Source organism: Conger conger, chromosome 5, assembly GCF_963514075.1.
Source record: "Conger conger chromosome 5, fConCon1.1, whole genome shotgun sequence".
Classification (NCBI taxonomy): domain Eukaryota; kingdom Metazoa; phylum Chordata; class Actinopteri; order Anguilliformes; family Congridae; genus Conger; species Conger conger.
Genome location: NC_083764.1, coordinates 27,514,569 through 27,536,455, shown reverse-complemented (window position 1 = coordinate 27,536,455; position 21,887 = coordinate 27,514,569). Strand labels below are relative to the sequence as shown.

Genomic DNA, 21,887 nt, shown 5'->3' with positions numbered 1-21,887 from the left:
GTGCACTGACACACAGGGGGCAACAATTTTGCAAAGACATGACATGAAACTGAGCTTTATATGCAGGTGTAGACAGGTGTAGACAATTAGTTTGAGAGCAGTATGAGAATGGAAATCAGGTGTGGAGGATTGACAAGTTAACAAGGGAATTAGTAATCGTTAGTAATAAACCTATCCTGCCCTAGCGTTAGTAAATTAGTAAATGACATGCACAAGAAACTTATCCAGAATGCAGCAGCTCGTCTGGTCTTCAACCTTCCCAAATACTCACACGTCACCCCCCTGCTTACTTCCCTCCACTGGCTGCCTGTCATGGCTCGCATCAAATTCAAAACATTGGTGCTAGCCTTCCAAGCAGTTAAGGGGTCTTCCCCAGCTTATCTACAAACAGTCATCAGACCCTACACCCCTGCCAGACCTCTTCGTTCAGCCACCACAGGCCGCTTGGCACCTCCCCCTCTCCGAACCTCCACCTCACGCTCACGACTACTGTCTGTTCTGGCTCCACAGTGGTGGAACGAACTCCCCGTTGAGGTCAGAACTGAAGAATCTCTCCCCACCTTCAAGCGCAAGCTGAAGACACACCTCTTCAAGCAGCACCTCTCCCCATCCCTCCCTACCTTCCTGTGAACCTTAATTGTTGTCTCTGTGACTTGCTTTGTGTATCGGTATTTTTAGTTAGCTAGGTAAGCAGTGTTTGGATAGTGAACTTTGGTCACTTTTGCTCTGTTTGTTTCTTTGTTCAACAGGTTGTACAGGTAGCAGTTGAAATTGTACTTCCCTCTAGGCTCTTTCAGTGAACTTATCCCTGGTTATGGGTATGCACTTTGTTGTACGTCGCTCGGGATAAGAGCGTCTGCCAAATGCCAATAATGTAATGTAATGTAATGTAAGGTAACATGAACACATGGTTAGAATGTTAGTATTACCCAATCCTGATCTAGCATTATTAGATTAGTAAGAAGACAAGGGAAATTGAAACAATTAGGGTGTGAGTGACAGAAAGGGAGAGAGAGAAAGTAGGAATGCAAGGTTTGCAGAAAGACACAAAAAAGTGTATGCATAAATTGTGACATAACAAGTTTGCAAAACTATGACAATAATCTATATTACGTGACATGACAAGACTAACATAATACGTGACATGACAATAACATAACCAAGACAATAACTAAACATAAAACAAGACATGACAAGCATGAAACGTGACAGCAAGATGCCAAACAGTGTTCCGATATGACTGACATATACCAATAATGCATTATCATGCTGACTGTGTGTATAGCATAACTAATGATTAATAACATATCAGCATGTAGCTGCATTGTGTAGAGCTACATGGGTCTAGCATCCCAACAGCTTTTAATAGACAGTTGCTCACATGTTGATCTTGGCTCAGAATGAGCTCAAGTTGCCTGTAGTAGAAGCTCTGCAAGAGCACACAGCTGTGGAACACCATATTCTCTCACAAGTGTGAGTGGGGGAAACTAAGAGCCATGTTTGTTCTGCCAAAACAGCTTAAAAACAGTTCAAGCTAGGTTTTGAAACTGCTGGTTGCTGGTTGACCAGTTTAGACCAGCTCCCAGCTTGCCATAGTTTGACCAGCTGTCAAACTATGTCAAGCTAGCAGCACTAACTGGTTGACAGCTCATACCCAGCCTTTACAGTCTGATCAGCTTATGAGCTGGGTTTTACAGCAGGGTAGCTTCCGGTTCGTGGAATGGCATTTTAGCCTCTGCTATATGTGGGCAGGTTCTTTGGGGGCGTTTAATGATTCCCTTACAGCAAGTATTTATGGAGGGAGCAGTGCTTGGCCTCCACCCCTATGCCCGTTCCCAGGTAGAGTGGCACATTGAAGGAGCAATCTTTTGATATTGGCCAATTGTCTATAATTGCTCATTGTTCTGTCTGTCATTCTTCGACACTCTCTGCTCTCATTTTCTCCTGTTAGCACAGGTGTGTGCAATTAACATGCAGTCATTTTGTTGCTGGGCGGATTTTCTTTTTCTAAAATGTTTTAATCATACAGTTAACTGTCAGGCTTGTGAAATAAATTAATAAAATCACAGTTAGGACTTTTTAACACACTTGACACCTCAGATTAAAGTTTCATGCTGCCATTTTCTTTGCCATAATCCTTGCATTCATCCTTGAAATGGCAAAGGAAAGAATTCTTGCACTAGAGAGAAAAAAGGAAAATAACTGTAACTTAAGAAAATGCCTGGGTAATTTGCTAATACAGTTATCTAAATTAATCCTGAAATGAGAAAATAATGTCTTGCAAGGCAGTTGAAAGTGGCACAGATAATAAGACATTATTTCGGTATTTTGATTGAGGAGATTCTAATATCAGGAGCAAAACACAGGCCTGAATATATAAATATGCACACACGCACGCGCACACACCTGACACGCCGATGATATATGCAGAGAACGGCGTGCTGTGCTACTGTCAAGAGCATCTATCTTCCTTTTATTCCACAGGCATTTTCCTGGATCCCATCCAGAACATGGAGGAAATGTCAACGACACAACAAGGTGTTCTGAATCACCCACATCAAATATATGACAGCTTTCTGTTTTCTACTAATGCATTCCTTGCCGAAATATATCTATAATTCTGCCTTGTTGCATCATCTAAGATCTGACATACAGTGGCTGTTTTGCTTCAACCCAAGACACTCAAACAGACACACACACACACACACACACACATTCAGTCTCACTGACTCACTCACTCAGACATACACATATGCTTGTGTGCTCACCTACATATACAGCCACACTTGTCCGTCATAAAATATAAAACTACATTCAAAATCTTGGAGGGCCGCTGTAACTGCTGGATTTTGCTGTACCAGCCAATGTCCTTGATAGGCTAAACCTTATTTCCAAGGTCTATTTTAACTGCTGTTTGAAAAGAAGAGACTGCGGCCCTCTAGGATTGGGCATCGAGACACCTGATCTCTCACTGTGCCAAGAACCTTCTCCCTGTGTGTGCCATCACTAAGCCATTGGCCAGCTCTAGTGCTCCGTGGCACAGGCCAATGATACCGAACTGCTCCAAAGCCCCCCGAAATCCGCGGCCCAAGATTCTCAAAGACCTGGGTGAAATAAATGTTTCAGATTCAAATGCTTTTCTGTGCTCGATTGATCTTGACTCCTGCAATCGAGCCAATCAAGAGGAGCAGAATGTGGGTTTTGTACTATTTCAGAAGTTCCAATACACCAGACAAGCTCAGTAAAGTGTAGAAAAGTATTTGAATCCGGGCGCAGCGGTGGCACACAGTTAAGGCATTGGACTTATCCAGGCATCAGTTTGATGCAGTTGCATACTGAGGACCGGTTCACGCACCGGTTCATGCCCCGAGTACAGCCAGCACATGAGGGAGCAGCATGATTGGCCTGCTGCTCTGAGGGTGGGCGGAGGGACTCTCGGGGAGGATTGCCACATACAACAAGCTCCCCGGATCGCCCTGGAATCACGGTCTGGTGCTTGAGATGGTGCGACTTTAAGAATGCATGATGATCTCCTTCCGGGCCGCCAGGGAAAGGGGTCGTAGCGGTGTTTCCTGAATGAGCATAGGTGGTTGAAATAAACAGGATGCAATTGCCGACCAAATTAGGAGACAAATGGGGGAAAATCTGAAACGTTTTAATTAAATCCAAACCAGTTGCAGTTATTCAACCCAGGTCTTCATAACAGACATACAGCACGCATCGGAATGGAAGATTCGGCGTCACTGACAGCATAAAGCGAGATCACATGGTAACACCCACGGCCGTCAGGTCTGGGCATGCAGATCACAGAGTGGTAGAATTTTCCAGAATCGACAGGCGCGAGGCCCTGCCTCTCTGTCTCCCTTTTGTTTTATTTTTTCAAAATTCCTCCAGAGGCACTGGAGGGGGTCTGAAGAGCCCCAGGGTCCGTTGACGTCAAAGCAGCATCAAAGGCAGGTGAAGCAGCAGGACCGATTCATCAACGCTCTCCGGCTTCATGGCGGGAGTTAATCACAACCCGAGGGCGTGTAGTCTCTTTGGCACCTGCCCGTCAGAATGCCGCCTCACCTGACAGCACGGGGGGGGCAGATTCAGGGCCAACCACACAGGACATACGGTTACATCCATATGCGGTGATGCGTGTAGGAATCACATCCCTTTACATACATAGTCCCCCCCCATTTGGATGGTTTCAGTATCTCAGAAACTGCTGATCTCCTAGGATTCTCATTCACAATAGTGGTTACAGAGAATGGTGCGAAAAACAATACCAATCCAGTGAGCGACAGTTCTGTGATGAGAAGGCCTTGCTAATCAGAGAGGTCAGAGAAGTCTGGCTCACGCAGGAAGGTGACAGTAACTCAAATAACCACACATTACAACAGTGGTATGCAGAAGAGCATCTTGAACCTTGAAGTGGATGGGCTACAGCAGCAGATGACTGCTAAGTCTAATAAATTAGTCTAATAAGTACCTAATAAAGTGATGAGTGTATGTAGAGAAGGCATGTTTTATGAATATATATGAACTTCATATATAATGCATGAAAAATCTACACAAGAATTGGTGACTTTTTATGTCAGGCTATATTGTAAATGCATGCAGAATGCACATAAATCATATTGTCTCATGTATTGTTTAACTTTATTATGATCTACATGCCCCATGTATTTTCAGTAGAATCTTAAAGATATATTACTTACTTTTTCTAATATTAAATAAAATATAGATGCAATTTCATTGAAGAATTATCTAAATCCACAAAATGTAGTTATTCGTATGGGAACATTAAGTCAAGACAGGGTAGCGACCCTTGGCAACGTTGACAATATCGACCATGCATTATATTAATGGGGGGCAGTGGGGGGGGTTAATGCACTAATGGAGAGATGATATAATTAAGGCTAATGAAAGCCATAGCAGGGCAGCCCTTTACCACGAGTCCCGTTCGTCACTCACCCGTGTCAGCGCCTCTTTGTGTTCTCCCAGCTTCCTCCGCAGTTCAGCCGCTTCGGGGGAAAAGTAGCGGGAGTATATCTCATTTCTTATTTATGTGTTCAATTTTCAACACACTATTAAATACATCAACAAAAGGGAAAGTGCTTTTATATCTTGTAAAGCAAATGCGCTGTTGTTGCACCACAAAGTAATATATTTCTTCTGTGTCTAGTGTCTTCAAATAGTTGTTTCGCTGCATTTCTCTCTCTCCACACTCTCTCTCTCCATTTTAAAAGACTTAGCATTTCCCTGACCATTTGCTGCGGAATGAATTGCTATTAAATGATGCTTGCTGATTTTGATTGAGTGAATTTTGATTAAACAGAAGAGCAGTTGCACTGAAGAGCTGCAGGTTGGGGTGTGTTGCACAGTCTGTAATGGGGTTTTTTCACACAAATTTACTGGCATCTAGTTGCAGTACATAATTCATTGCCATGAGTATAACCAAAACCAATAAGCTTCAGAAAAACGCAGAGCACAGACATGGATGCCCGCCATTTTGTTTGATTATTTTCACTGAGTTAATCTACAAGGAAGAATAGCAAGGATGTTCTCTTTAAAGACATGCTGAAATCAAAATGTTTGCTTTTTCCTCAATTCTACATAACCATACAAACTTAAAGTTATACATTCCAAAAAGTGTATCAAATTGTCATACATTTAATTTAAATGCGGGCTGCACGCCCGCATTTAGATTAAATCTCTGTCAATTTTCTGTTCCCCTTTCAATCAATATCTTTTTCATGCACTGTGCTCTGGTACGTACTGTACCCTTAAGTGAGCTAATTCTCATCATCTCAATCATCGAACACACCCGATTGCAAACTTGTACCATATGTAGGCTATAGCTCTGCTTCCCCCTCCTCATTTAACGTCAGTCTACTCCCCGTCCTCCAAAAATTCCCCCATGGAAAATTAATTTGCATATACCTCATACCGCAGAAACTAGTGCTGCCCTAACTTCTGTTTCAGCTTGTCTTTAAAGTGTGCCACTCAGTTCCGCTTGCGCATGTGATCACTGTGCTCTGGTAACTACTGTACCCTTAACTGAGCTAATTATACGTCGAACACACCCGATTGCAAACGTGTACCATATGTAACACGGAACACCTGCTGCGGATTTATTGGACAGGTGGATCACCTGGTGCCTTTGGTTCCTCAACCCTTTGCACATACATTATCTCAGATCAAAGCAGGGAGATCATCTGATGGCTATTCAACCTGACACACAACTACTCTGCAAGCCCCGCAAAGTTTAAATCCCTTAATCCCCCTCAAACCAGTGACGGAATCTCCTCTTGCTATAAAGAAACCACATCCAGCGAATTTGGTTACAGTGGTTAAGGGAAATTACCAGTGAAGACCTCTTTCCCCGTAAGTGTATAATTAATGCCCAGTTATGGGCACTCCCAGAAATAAAGTGACAATGGAGTTCTTTTTTGAATGAGTATTCTTTCCAAGCAAAAAAGGTACAAATTAGCTGTATATGGCTCGGGGTAATATTTTAGGCACTTGTAGGGTCCTGCCCCAGCGACAAGCATTTGAACCTTTTTAGGCAGTTTTCATATTTTACAGGCACAGAGTATACCTAACAGGATTACCTATTGATACACAGAAATACACACAACAGAAAAATGCAGAAATAAATAATAACCAGATGCATATTGTCAGGCTGGTAAACAGAGAAACCAAAAGCAACCAGGAAGTAAGTAGAATTGAAATTTTATTTTCGGAGTCAGACAGAGTATTGGAGACTGGCAATGGTGTGGTTGTGGTCACAGGCGAAGGGTTCATACACAGAATAGCAATCCAACTGGTTTAAGGTACAGAATCGGCATTCAGAAATCAGAAGTCTACTTATCCAGAAACAGGTCGACATGGTGTAGACAGTCAGGAAAACTCTTTAGAGAATGCAAATAACACAACAATCATAGCAAAGTAAAGGTGTGTACATACCAGTATATTTACACAAGTGACTAAACTGAAATGACAATCAGGTGTGAGAACGGAGATGAGGGAATTACACACAGGTGAAATGAATGAATGGAGTGAGGGGTACGGAGCGGGAGTTCAGACAGAACATAACATGAAACTGACAACGCAAAACAGAACGCAACACTGGGCATGACAATGGTAATAAAACACAGGTGAGACAAATGAATGAGGTGAGAACTATGGAACAGACAATAAGGTAGTCTAATAAGTACCTAATAAGTGCATGACCTGAAACTGAAAACGCTAAATAGGGAGAAACACGGGATGTGTCACATGTAAACACATAAAATAGTAGAGGCAATGTGTTTTGACTTGCAGATTTTCCTCTCCATGCTGACAAAAGGCTCCAGCTGCAGAATACCTCAAATGTATTTCATCTGCCCTGCTTTAGATGTTTATAAGCATCTGGTAATTATTTATCAGTGTAATTTTATTAATTTAAATTTTTTTGCATACATTTGTCTTGTCTACTGTGTAACCGTGCTTGGTGAGTGTTGCTAATAAACACTGTACAATTTATTTTTTTCAACAGTGCTGACATTTTTCATTCCTTGAATATAATTTTGTTATAGTTTTAATTCCATTACAACTCGATTCTTTATATTCAACACTTTATTTTTTCCAAATTCTTTAGTGATAGTGCGGGCCCAAACTCATTTGTCTAACTTTGAGCTTCATATTGATTGACATTGTGTATACTACTTCAGATTAATTACCTGTGTGGACTACAATGGTCTCGTTGGTTGTGGAAAGAATCTATAGAATAGTCTGGTAAACTCAAAGTGGTATTTTGGAATTATATTGTTTAGCTTTTTACATGTACATTTTTTTTTTTTTTATTTAAAGATGAGGAAATTACAAATATTTTTTTTAAATCAAGGGAAAATAAAGCGGACTATGTGATTGGCCTTGACAGCACCTGACCTTCATCACACCCACAGATGAATTATTCATTTAAACCAGCCCCTTTTAAAACTTCCCTGCAGGTGTGTCACCACCTCTAGTCACGAAATTACTGAAATCAAGTCGGACAGGCCTTAATTTGGCCATGCCTTGAGTTACCGCCAGGGCTTGACAGTTACGCCAATGGCGGAAAATATGGCCCTCTATGTGCGCATTCATCACCCGCATGTGGGCGCGGGGCTGGGCCTCCTTATTTCTTCAGGGCAGAGCCGGAGCGTGTGCACTCTTTCATAAGCCACGCCGCTGATTCATTTTTAATTGTTTATATATATCAGCATTTGAATTGGCTCTGGCACCTGTGGGTTTTTCCTCAAAACTGTTTATTATTTATGCGACGGTACATTCAGTAAATATCCAGCCGTAAATCACTCGGTACAGTGTACAGGGGTGGGGAGAATACTGTAAAAATACCTCCTTTAAATGTCATGTTACAAACTACAAGCTCATATAAACTACAGATACAATGCTGACCAATACAGTAGATTGCTTTTCTGATGGCAGCCCATATTACATTTCAGTCAGGACAACTCACATATTTAGATAAACATATTAATGAATATGTAAGTCAATTATTTTAGGTTTTGCGCTGAATGGATACTGGATATGGATACCAGCATGCACTACCCCATCTACAGAGAGCACAATACATCTCCCCTACTAAACAGGGGAGTACTGGACCCCCCCAATACCGAACAACAGGTGGTAGCTGGGGTGGTTTGCTCTCCATTATTATAGAATGTTACTGAAGTAATAACAATTGGCAAAACTAGAAAACAAGATAGATATAAACAGCCTTTGACTGATGCTGATACCCATTATTAACAGTTCTGAACTCTGATGAAAGAAATGAAAAAGCCATTGTGGTATGACATTGGTGCTAATGTCAACAATTCTGTTACAGTTTCATTAATCTTGCAATGTGAGGTTGGGCTACTGGTTGGGGGGCTGGTTCTGGTGTGGTTGGGTATAGTTGTGAATTTGGGGTGATGGTTGGGGTACTGGTCCTGTTATGGTTTAGGTGCTGGTTTTTGTAGGATTGGGGTGCTGTTTCTTGTAATTTTGTGGTGTTAGTTCTTGTAAGGGTGGGGTGCTTGTTCTGTTGTGTTTTCCCTCATGTTCCATATCCCTGCTGTGAAAACATGTTAAGCCTGAATATGGATTTTGGTTCAGTTTTCACAGGGTGTGATTATTCTAGATAAGGGGGAGCAACTCCTAGATATCTTGTTGCCTATCTTGTCAACCAGCCCCTCTCCAGTAGCCCCCCCTCCCCAAGCCACAAAGAAAAAGCCCTGACTGTGAAGTGATATATATTATATTCATATCCTTTCCCCTGGCAACTATTGTCTTACTTTTGTGCATCAACCACAAGCTTATCATGTTGTTCCAGGGAAAGAAATCAATGTCAAGCGCTAATTATGAAACAAATGAGCAGCAATCATGAATAGAATCTATTATAAACCGAGATGACGCCATACCAGCATCTCAGAAAAAAGGTACTAATTGGATTTCATACGAAAGAATGGAATCCGACTGGGGCTTGCCTTCATTGGCAAAATCATGTGCAGCTCAGACCTTTAACAAACACTGCAGGTGTGAAAACAATAGCAGTAGCTTCTCCAAAGCAACTCCCATAGAACATACAAATCTGAAAACTGCACATTTAACCAGTTTTCCTGCTTGGGTGTTGGTTTTTATTTCTTGTTGTTTAGATTCAGGAATTGTTTCTTCTCTACTATAGGTCAGGGAAAGTCTAATGCCACTCATTTGATGATTAGTTGCTGTATTCCTCAAGCCATAACCAGCAGTAGCCTCTCCAGAACAACTCCTGTAGAATCTAAAAATCTGAAAATCACACACACATTTAACCTATTGTCTTGCTAGTGTATTCATTTTTATTTCTTGTTTAGATTTGGGATTTGTTTATTCTCTACTATAGGTCAGGGTCAGTCTAAAGTCACTCATTTGAAGATTAGAATGCGACTGTATTCATCAAGCCATAACCTAGTTTGGTTACTCAGAGGAATATTCCGGAAGCTGATTGAGGTATCCTCATGGGTGGTAGACTGCACATGGTATGAATTACATGATATCCTTCATTAATTCCAAAAAGACATACAGGTCTCCACCCAAATTGCCTAGCTCTTGTCACTTATTCCTCAATAAATTATGGGGATTTATTTCCTGCTTCATGAACAATTTGCAGTAACCATGACACCATAATGTATCCATGAAAGCATTTGCTTATTTGGAAAGTGGTTACAATAACAGTCTGCTATGTCTGGAGGTATGGAATGAGATCTTTTTTTACTCCATTATGTTCACCTATGAAATTAGTCATGTGAATTGGTAATAGACAGGACTGGTGCCTGATGCTATGTAGGAAGAAGCAGGAATCTGACAGCCGAGTTTCTCTCACAAAGGAACATGCACACATTTTGCTTTTACATTTTAGGGCATAGATTGGCACTGCCATTTTCTTTTGAAGTTCAATATTTGCATAGGATACAGAGGGCCACTGTGGTTGGAATTTATATAGTGCCTTTATCCAAAGCGCTGTACAATTGATGCTTCTCATTCACCCAGTCATACACACACTCACACACCGATGGCGATTGGCTGCCATGCAAGGCGCCGACCAGCTCGTCAGGAGCATTTGGGGGTTAGGGGTCTTGCTCAGGGACACTTTGACACAGCCCGGGCGGGGGATGGAACCGGCATCCCTCCGACTGCCAGACAACTGCTCTTACTGCCTGAGCCATGTTGCCCCACTGTGCCTACAAAGCGCACTTTCTTCTGATTGGTTCGAACTCACCCACATGACACCTTTGGACCAGTCATATTAGTGCAGTAAGAGAAAAACAGCAACCCCAGAATGGACTGATGAAACAATCAATTGAAACCTGTTTTTATCAGATTTATATTTTCATGGTGGTTTTCAAAATGGAGCCCTCACTTTTCAACCAGGTGTGAAATGGACTAACTAGACTCATTTAAAACATGCCATTAATTTATAGAGGCATGCTTTACATTGAATTGTGTTCATTACATTCTAAGCACGTTCTGAGGAACACCTGTGAGAGCACAGCCGTGACCAATAAATATAACAAATAGTGCTGTTTTATAAGCAGCTGGTAATCATCCACCAAGCAATTTTCTTTTATGTCCTTTTCCTCCCAATAAAACTCGGCATAATTCAGTGTTTCCGCAAAAAAAAAAAAAAGTCCCGATCCCATCCGCGAGCACGATACAGCGATTCTAAAAATGTTATTTCCAGCATTTAGGGAGGAACACTGAAACATGACCAGAAGCCGCCTTTACTGCAGAATAAAAGCCTGTTTATGGGAGATTTATGATTATAGGCAACCCAAGCACATCAACCAGAAAGTTCAAATGAATTATGAGAGAGAGAGAGAGAGAGAGAGAGAGAGACAGAGACAGAGAGACAGAGAGAGACAGAGATACAAATTCAGAGAAAGACATGATTTTTTATATTCTGTGCTCACCCCTTCACCCCACCCCACCACTTAAAAAAAAAAATACTGAAACCAAAAATAAAACACTAAAGTCAATAATTTATCTTCATCGTTTGCCACACAAATACTCTCCCCAATGTTGCTACATCATTCATTTTGTAATATTCAATCGCTACCCTAAGGTGCGGAGAGACCCCCTAAATACCAGCTGCACATCTGTGGTTCTGTATCCCTGATGCCAATTTCTATGCGTTATCCACATAGCACCTTTTGTCTGCGCATACAGAAAGTTCAGCTAAACCACCATGTACACCTATTGAAAACATTGTGTGTTGGCCCCATCACATATTCCCCAAAAAAAAAAAAAACACCCTCAAGCAAACCATTTCCAACAGACAGGTTCCAGCCATTCACAATGAACACATACTGTAGATGCTGTGATGTTTCTGGTCAATCACAAAATAGATACCCTTCCACCACCTGGAAATCAAACCAGGCCCACCATGTGTTGGTAGCTCCATGTAGCTTCCTCCAGTCTTCTGTCCTTTTTGATATTGGGAGCTTAAAAAGCATTGTTCATCAATACCTATGTCTATGTCATTCTTCATTTCTGCACACCATGGATGTTCTCTAACATTCACATGCTTGACCTTTGTACAGACTACCATTCCCTCCCTTTCAACTCATTAAAACCCCAATGGACCCTACCCAACTGCCACTGACTCCTGAGAGAGTGAGTGAGCGAGAGAGTGGTAGAGAGAAATTTTATTTTAAAACTTTATTGGGACAATATTCAAAAACAGAAATTATAGAGCTTACAAAAAACAACTAACAACAGAAAAACAAACCCAAACAGAGAGAGAGGGGGAGATGTAGGGAGAGAGAGGGAGAGATGGGGGGAGGGGTAGGATGAGGAACAGAAGAGGCAGGCTAGGAATGTGAAGTAATGTTGGGAGAAGAGGTTAGGAGGGAGAAAAAAAGGATGGGGAAAAGAAAGGCTTAAAGAGAGTGAAAGGTCAATGAAAAGCTGACATACTGTACCGTGTTAAAGCTGCATATATCATTGTTCTTATTCTTCATTCAGGTCAAGTTTCCTTCTTATTAATGAACAACGTCCTGGAGTTACTCCAGAGAATGTTCAGAATCAATTGATAATTTACTGATACAGCACAAACAAGTATTGTTCAGTTATAATAAATAAATAAAAAACGTCTAGGCCTCTTAAAGTACACGACTTGTCATTCACTGGATGTTTTTTAGGTCATAAAAGCTTCACAGTGACTTTGCTGCCATTCTATTTATGGCACATAAACTGTTTTCCAGAGATAAGCGTAGAGTCAGGGAGAGGAACTTTGAAGCACAAGATATTTCGTTTGCATTTAGTTTACTGAAGAAAATCCATGCCTCCGATTTCTAGGCTGCAGCTGGAATGCATATTGCGAATGGAGACAAATCAATTAAAGACCAGAGATTGCCAAAAGCCAGGTACCGACATCGGAGATGATATTGAAGATGCTACATCAAAGGCTTCTGCCGAGCTGTATTAGCGCAGACGTATTACCACAGTCTCTCCAGGGACAGAAAGGCAGCGTTTCTACGAGATGTCGAGACGACACAAGTCTCTCATTATCAGGTTGTGAAACCTGGATTGCTCAGGTGTGCATAAAAGGCCTGTTGAGATATTGTTGCGTGAGAGAGAGACATTTTGGCTCAGTGGAGCCGAGATCCAGATCTGAGCAACGCTGTCGTCTTTCATGTTCCAGGCGTGTACTGTGAGAAAAAAAGGAAAAGAAACATTTTAGCACTAAAGGGCTCCCGTGTTTTAATCGCTTTGCATATGTCTCTCGTGTAGAGAGGGCCCCTGTTTAAAATTGCACTTGGAGAGCTTCCCTTGTTCTTCTCCTCCTTGTTATTTGGTGAGAGGTGGGTTAGGACACTATGGAAGTCATTGCGGATTATAATTACACCAAGAGGCAGTTGTTTTTTGCCCTTTGTTCTAGAATACTCTTTCAGCCGGTGTGGCAGGCAATCCCCCCTTTGAAACCCCAAAGAGGACAAATAACTTTTGTTGCACGTATTTCTTTTTTGTATCCTCCCAAAGTTGTATGGTTAGCACTTGTATGACATTTCTGAGTACACTGCTGCTGCTTAGAAGCAAGAGCAGAGGGTGTGTGTGTGTGTGTGTGTGTGTGTGTGTGTGTGTGTGTGTGTGTGTGTATAACAGTTCTGCCAGGATTCCCCCACGGTAAAGTCCCCTCCATCTTCCAAAAGTCACTGATCGGTCTTATTTCTGCGCAAGACCTTGGATATGAACTTTCATGTCAATCCCTCCTTTTCACTCTTTACACTTCCATTCCCATGATGCCTGACTTCTGTTCCTTTCCTCGCTCTGACAAACAAATGTCACGTTTCAGGGTAAAACATCTCACACCGCATGACTGATCAACATTCATATCTCAACTGCACCATCCCCCAGCTGAATCTTCAGCCAGACCAAGATTTCTCTATTATGTGACACTGGTCAAGAAGCTTTGTTACATTGATACTGTCGTGTTCGTTCCTGAGATTGTTGTTCTACAACATTTAAAGTAGTCGCCTATTACTCAACACACATATACACTTGAATTTATGTTGTGGATTTCATGATTTAAAAGCCATTTTGAGCTTGAAATAATTTGTCCATTTTGAGCCAAATTATACAAGGGCATGGTGGCCAGGTTAAGAATGCCAACATTGGAATTTAACCAGGACAACTTTTTTCAAGTGCCATGGGAACCTCAATGGCCACAGTGAGCACATATATTACAGCACAGTGTCCACGTCAGCCCAGCTACTGCTCCAGGTTATATAGCGCTCTGTCACCTGGTTCATTGTAACAGTACTGTGTATGCATGTGTTGTCTGCCCTCCCCTAGTCTGTAACATAACACATTGGAAGCCAATGCAGAAAGTTCAAAGAGAGAAAGTCTCTCAGAAAAAAAGGCTCTTTGGCTTGTCTCTTTTTAGTTCTTTATGGAACCATCTATCATACTGTAGATGTGAAGTGTGAAAGCTCCCAGACAAAGAACCATTTTCCCAGACAAAGAACCCTTGAACTAGATTGGGCTCTTCTATGGAATCACATGGTTCCTTTTGAAACCATTTTTTCCTGAGAGTATAGCATCACCTTATTCCTTATTTACAGGCCAACATCAAACCCAAAAGATTGTACAGTAGGTCATCCCTTTTGCTATGGAGGTCATTTGTAACCATTTTATGAATCAGAACCTTGAAAGGAACAGTAGTTTTTAGAGACTCACGATGATAAAGTAATGGCTGACGAAACAGTGTCAGCCTTTCATTGCCTTATTCTTCACAGAACATTAATGCGCGCGCATAAAAACAACTAGTGCATTTTTCAAGCAGCTTGAGTCAAACATATTTGATCTATTAAGCGCATTTCAATACTGCAGCATTAAAGTATAAAAGCACATTTTTGAAGTGATTAGGGAGGCAGTTACATTCTGCCAGCCTTAAGCTACCGAAAAGCAGGTGGGTGGTATTTGAGGCTTTCTCATTTTATAAATCACCTTAATGACATACAAATATAAATTGAGGTGCTTCCAGCTCTAATACAGGTGGCTACAGTAGCGATTACAGTGAAAGCCCCAGTTACCAGCAAATTTAATTAAAAATACATGAATAGGATGATTTGAGGACATCTTGCCACAAAAACAGTGATGTATTTTAATTATGTATGGGCTTATTTTCTACAGTAAAGCTTTGTTTCAGATATCATGTCTGTATGTTACTGTGCATTACAGCAAATGTGTTCATCTGGAAGAGTGTTTGCTAAATGAAGATAAATGTTTGTATTGTATTGTTTACATGTTTGTTTTACATGTGTGAGTGTGTGAGAGAGCAAGAGATTGTGTCACTTAATTTGCTATGTTAACGTGCAATATTGCTTTTGTTTATTACAGTGGTGGTTGCAACAGCTAATGTTTAAGGCCAGTTGAAGGTTTCTAAGATTCTTTCATACACATTGATATTTATGAGTAATGCCATACCCCCACACTCTCCTGTCTTATGCATATTTTGACATAATTTGATTTAATGTAGGCGTTGAGAGATTGGCATAGTTTGTATTTGTCTGCCTTCAAGCTGTCTGCACATACACACACACACAGTCATACCCCTGACATACACACAGATAGACAAACGCACACAGACACTCACACATGCAGTCTCACACACCCACCCGCACACTCTCTCTCCTCACATCCTAGGCCATTCTGTGAGGCTCCCTATACGCTATATAGTGCACTATTTAGGGGATTTAGGGTGCCATTTTGTAGGGTATCTGATTTTTCTGTATCAAATTTGACCCCCTAAATAGTTAACTCAACATTACCCAGAATGCATCGTAAAATGTAGGGTACAAACGATGTGCACTACTTGAACACGGAGGAGTTTTTTTGTCAAGATTGGGACAGTTCAGCCTGTTGCGCTGTTTTTGTTTACTTTCCTTATCAGCTAGATATTAATCACGGATAAATAACTTACACAACGAGCCACGAATACCCTTGTTCGAGGCTTAAAAAGAAAATTTACATTCCCATTGCTCACCAAGCCACTGACAGCTATTACGCAAACGTTGCGCGTTGCTAAGTAACCTGCTGAGAATCTGACCTGTCCGAAATTGTCTTCACTTTTCACCACTGAATCTATCCAGTGATCTATGGACATTTCCATATGTAGTGTACAGGGAGGGAGTGAATGAGTGAGCCTGAGTTTTGCGCGAAGCCCTCTGAGCCATCCGGTGTACTGAACTCTGACGCGGACAGCACTCCCACATCTCGCCGGCGGCTGCCTCTCCAGCGCTGACTTTATATCGTGTGTCTCCACATTAGAGGAGATGTCACATTTGTGTATGCCGCGGAAGTTTCTCTTAGCGCTGCTTAATATTGCATGACTCCCCCGACCCGACGTTGCAAAACCCACTGTTCGGTCCCCTGCGTTTTCACTCGCGTTTAGTTTTGTTTTAGTTTTTATTTTTGCCATTCTGGCTAATGACGGAGGAATTTCTTTCTGTTTGTTCTGATATCATACAATCCCGCGGTGGTGACATTACTGTGTGCTAAAGGGGTGTCGAATCGCTTTGGTTATGAAATACACATTATGTGAGTGAACAAAGATTGGGACAAAAACGTTGTTTGCTCTTTGATTCTCGCAGACTATGACGGAAACACCTGCGCGTTGGTCTTGCAGATAGCCAGATGTAAAGTCTCTGAGATCACACTGAGCAACAGCTGGAAAGGTATTAAGCCCATTGGTCTGAAAGACTGTTTTAGTCACTGTCCTACCTTTTTGAAACCTCAATGCCCTTTTATCAGTGGAAAAAACTTCGATTGAACTCTCATCGGTGTGTGTGTGTGTGTGTGTGTGTGTGTGTGTGTGTGTGTGTGTGTGTGCATGCATCCGTGTGTGGTTTTGCGGGGAAATAGAAATTATTTTTTTGATCTGGGGAGAGTTTTGTTCCGACGCTTTGTAAGTATTGATGGTTCAAGGTTGAGAAGTGCAAATTCTCATCGCGGCTTGATAAATCATTCTTCAACGGGATTCCGGGTCTTTCAGAATAAAGCGATGTCCTTTATTAGACTCAATGATGTTTACTTTGTGATGAAAGGCAGTGTGTAGCCACAGAAGACTGGCATTTGGACCAGGACCATCGCTGGGTGAAGTTTCTACCAGCCCAGCAGGGTCAGTCTGCGGTTATGGCAATTCTCACTTGTTTCTTACACTTAATATTCTGACGGACTTTAATGTACATTGATTTTTGTGCCGTGTAGAAGGAGCATTTTATCTGATGATGAAGTCTGAGATGAGGCTTTAGTTATGTGTGGGAAAATAACAGTTTTAATTTTTCCCAAGCACACTCATTTATTATGCATTTCTACTACACTCTCATCCTTTATTATATTGATTTAAAGTTGTCAGTAAATATGATGTAAATACACATTTATAAAGTGCCCTAACCTGAGTATTGCTGTATTGTTTTAACTAGCCTGAACAGTGTGGTGGTTCTTACTTTGTACAAACTACAAATAGAACTGTATCTTGCAATGCATTTGAAAGTCTTATGTGAACTTTGCGAAGCTAACAGAGTGGTATACCTGCTGGGCACCGCTTGGGTTTATTTATTTACTTGCTTTTTAACTGGGTGTTCCTTAGAGAGGGAGACAGTAACTCTCTCTCCCTCATGTATTGTCGGTTCTTCCCTACAGGGGGCTCCAAACCACAAATGTTTGGACTAGGGTGGTCCTTCAACACAATACAGTTGCCTCACTCACTTAGTGTGTGTGTGTGTGTGTGTGTGAGGAGAGAGAGAGAGAGAGAGAGAGAGAGAGAGAGAGAGAGAGAGAGAGAGAGAGAGAGAGAGAGAGAGAGAGAGAGAGAGAGAGAGAGAGAGAGAGAGAGAGAGAGAGAGAGAGAGAGATGAAATTCATCTGTTCTGTTCAGGTAGAAATCTGCTTTAAACCTACCATAATGATGATTAAAGAGGTATTTTATTTTTATTGACTAATCATTAGATCCCACTTTACATTAAGTGGCTCAAATGTCTCCTATGTAAGTACACTGTAACTACAGATATGTTGTTGGTACAATGTGACTGCTGTGGACCTATACACTGTATAATACCTAATGTCATGAAAACTGTATTTCAGCATTTGCTAGTACTTAATTATGTGTGATGAGATTTTAGCAGAAAGCAACACTTGAAATACAGCCACAATCAAATGTGTGTATAGGCTGCAGTTACACCATACTGACCATTATAGGTATTTAAGCCAGTTGATGAAAATGGGGACCCTCATTCACCTCTCTCACTTCGTAATCTGTGAGTTCACAAACTTGTTTGTTTATAGCTTTTCATTTAATTGGTTGTCACTATCAGTGTTCATCTATTAGTAGCGATACCCAGTTTAAGCCTTGAGACCTACAGTTATGCTTAATCAGGTGAACTGACAATTATCTGTAGCTAACGAGCCAAGTTCCCCCCTCACCCCCACAAAGGTATTAATGGAATGTGCCTCGTCAATGAGGCAGCACACAGTATGCAGGTGTGCTATATGGGCAGGTTCCCAGAACGCTGCAGTATCCCTGCGTTCTCACCAGAAAGAATTCGGCTGAGAGGCTCCATTCATTTGGAAGCTTTTCAATGAATATCAATGACAGGGAAGGAGGCAAAAGTCCTCCGCAAGGGGAACAGGCTTTACCCAAGCCCCCGTTACCGAAACGGGCCGAGAATCCGACTAACAGATCAAGAGCGGAAATCCACAGAAGGGGCCCAGGCTGTCCAGACGGAAGCAGAGGCCAGAGCGGCTCATCCTTCGTGGCAGTTGGTGGTTGACGTTTGGCGACAGGCAGGTTTTTCGCTCAGCCGTGTTTGTTTGACGATAGCCTGTGTCTACTGGCTGGGCTACAGAGGGAGCAGCTCATGTCCTGCATCCCGGCCCGAGAGCACAGTCTGGCTTCAGTGGTGATAACATGCTGATCTTCAGACTGCTAGGTTATAATTACACACACTCCACACACGCACTGTATACAATGCAGTCTGTAAGTTTTACAATAGTGACACAATTTCTGATATTTTGACTTTTTTGCTCCAGCACATTGGATTTAAAGTGAAACAATGAATATGAAGTTTACTGTAAGTGCTGTCACCTATAACGTGAAGGTATTTACAGCCATATCGGATGATTTGGATAGGAATTACAGCCCTTTTTATACACAGTTACTCCATTTTAGGGGACCAAAAGTAATTGGACAAATGAACAATTATCTTAATGTCGTCATATGTAGTGCTTGGTTTTAGAAATAATTTGCATTTGATGGCTGAAGTCTGTAACACCGGGTCTTTTCCCTGGTCATTGTTCTGCTGCAAGGTGAAGTGCCATCAAAGGAATGAGTCTTGAGGACTTGGTTGGACTTGAGCAGATAAAACATTTCTGAACACCTCAGAATTCATCCTGCTGTTGCTATCAGCAGTCACTTAAAGAGAAGATCAATAAAGAGAAGTGAGCCGGTTCCAGTGGGAGCCATACATTCCCAAGTCATGAAACTACCTGCACCATGTTTCACATTTGAGGTTGTATGCTCTGGATAATGAACAGTTCTTATTTCTCAATAATTTACTTTTTCCTTCACTTGGTACAGGCTAACACTAATCTCATCTGTCAATAAGACCTCTGTTCCAGAACTCTACAGTTTAGTAAATCTAACCTGGCCATTCTGTTCTTGAAGCTTACTAGTGGTTTGCATATTGCAGCGAACCCTCTGAGTTTATGCTAAATTTGTGCCATGTTTATTTAATCTGTTGTAATTGTCATTGAGAGATCTATGTCTACATCCTGGAAGTTTTCTTGATCTGTTTGATAGTTGAAAAGGGGTTCATTTAAATGCATTCTTTGGTCATCCACTCTAGTGGTATTCCGTGGTCTACCAGGTCATTTGATATTGCTGGGCACATCAGTGCATTATTTCTTCTTAGCAATGTACTTGTTCTTTACATACCCAATGTTTTTTCAGGCTCATGATGGCCTGCTTTACTGGCATGGAGACAGCAGCAACAGATGCCAAATGCATTTGCCACACCTGGCATCAACTCTATACCTACTTTTAGCATTCTTGTGCATGAACTAATGATGCAATTGTACACAGCTGGCCAAGAAACAGCAGAGTAGCCAATTTGCATTAACAAGCTGGTGTAATGGTCTATATAATAAAGTAATCACTGAGTGTACATGTGTGTGTGTTTGTCTGTCTACAATGCTTTCTGTCAAACATATAAATATAGCCATGCAATACCTTGTGATTAAACTTCAAATAAGACTACTTCATTGCTTTCTGCAAGACCAATAAAACCAATAATAATTTATATCCTGGTTTAGTTTGATCCGTCAAGACTGAAAGATTCATGTGGAAATATACAGATTCATTGTACAGAAATATCCTCAGATTCTCTGAAGCACTCTGAAGGACAGATAGATGGGGGAGGCAGCTGTTGTCAAGATGCATAAGTGAGAAAACCTCTTGAATCTACTCACTGGATACATTTTGAGATTGTTAATCACTGTCAGAGTGCATGCCTTAAGTCTTTGACTCCTAGCTCTATGAAGGTAGAGAGAGGGCAGGATTTGTTCAGATGTACAGGCAGCAGTGCTGTTTATACCCAGGCAAAGTGCATAGCCTTGTAAGGCACAAATTGGTGTCGCTACATTCTTAATTGTTATAGCCTGTTACTTCTGCTCAGACACCTCCCTCCCCCCTCTCTCTTGCCAGTTCTCCCTCTCTTTCCAATGCTCACTCGCTTGTGTCTTCTCTCCTCTGCAGTGGTTTCCAGCCTCCCCGATTCGCTCTTTGCTGAGTACGGATTTACATAGGTCCACCCATTTGTAAAAATGCTCCCTCCTCCTCGCTCTACTCCTGTCCCACCCTCCCTCGTGTAGTTTCACCTGAGCCGAACGCTCGGCTTCCTTCTCATTTCTCTCGCCGTTTCTCCGTGTCTCGGACTCTCTCTGCCTCTCTCTCACTCACTCACTGACTCACTTGCTCTCTCTCTCCCCTCCTCTCTCCGCCTCCGTCTCTGTGTCTGCACTCCCAGTCTCTCACTTTCTCCATTTCCATGTTTTTTTCCGCTGAGTTCTCTCCGTGCCCTGGACCCGCGGGGTTAACCAGGCAGGACCACTGAGCCGGGTCTCTTTCTGGGAAAGGAAGAGAGCAGAGAGAGGGGGAAAAGGGAAAACGAACGAGAAGGAGAGATGGAAAGGAGGTGCGATCTGTGCTGACGCTCTTCCACGTTGCAGCTCTCTGGCCAGCGCGATAGCAGGCAAAGCCAGTGGGAGGGAAAGAGTTGAGCAGGCATCCCGGTCTGTTTCCAGAGATCCCCGTTCCTCCTCTGCGTTCGCACCTTTTTAATTCCGTCTTTGCGGGAGAGGGGAGGGGGCGTGTTGTTGGGGCTCACAGCCAAGTATCTCTCACCTTCCCTGAGCCCACAGGCAACTGACAGCATCTCTTTTCCTGACATGTGCACCTGTGACTAGTGCCGAAGAGGGCATCGCGCCGAACCAGCAGGCAGCCTTCACTGCGTGGAAGTACAGTAGCAGCAGCCGCCCAGGAAAGTGGGTGACAGGACAAGGCGAGTCAGGCGGCTTCCTTTCCCGTTCGGAAGAGGATACAGGCTGTTTTTGGGCCCGTTTTCGGCGGGAGAGCACGAGGTCAGTCGGGTTTCCGCCATGGGGTACGGTCCGCCATGATCCCGCCGTCCCCTCCGGAGTTTCCCACCCCGCGCTTCTCCGCCATGCGCCCCAGCGGAGTGCCCTCCTCGCCCCGCTCCTGCTCCCACCCGGGCCGGGCGCTCTGGATGTGGTGGGCGCTGACCGCGGTGGGGTGTTTCACGGGGCCCGCCCGGAGCTCT

At 42.5% G+C, this 21,887-nt stretch overlaps 1 protein-coding gene and 1 long non-coding RNA gene across 2 annotated transcripts in view; one reads left to right on the top strand and one right to left on the bottom strand.

The window, feature by feature from the left end:
• The window catches only part of LOC133128076 (neurexin-3a-like), a 396,336-nt gene that overhangs the window by 226,753 nt on the left and 147,696 nt on the right, over nt 1-21,887 (top strand). The gene's annotated exons all lie outside the window — the stretch shown is intronic.
• Nucleotides 3,993-6,017, bottom strand: LOC133128078 (uncharacterized). Its single transcript, XR_009708718.1, has 3 exons — nt 5,929-6,017; nt 4,960-5,009; nt 3,993-4,068 (listed from the first exon to the last, which is right to left on the bottom strand). It is a non-coding gene; the product is annotated as an uncharacterized LOC133128078 (long non-coding RNA).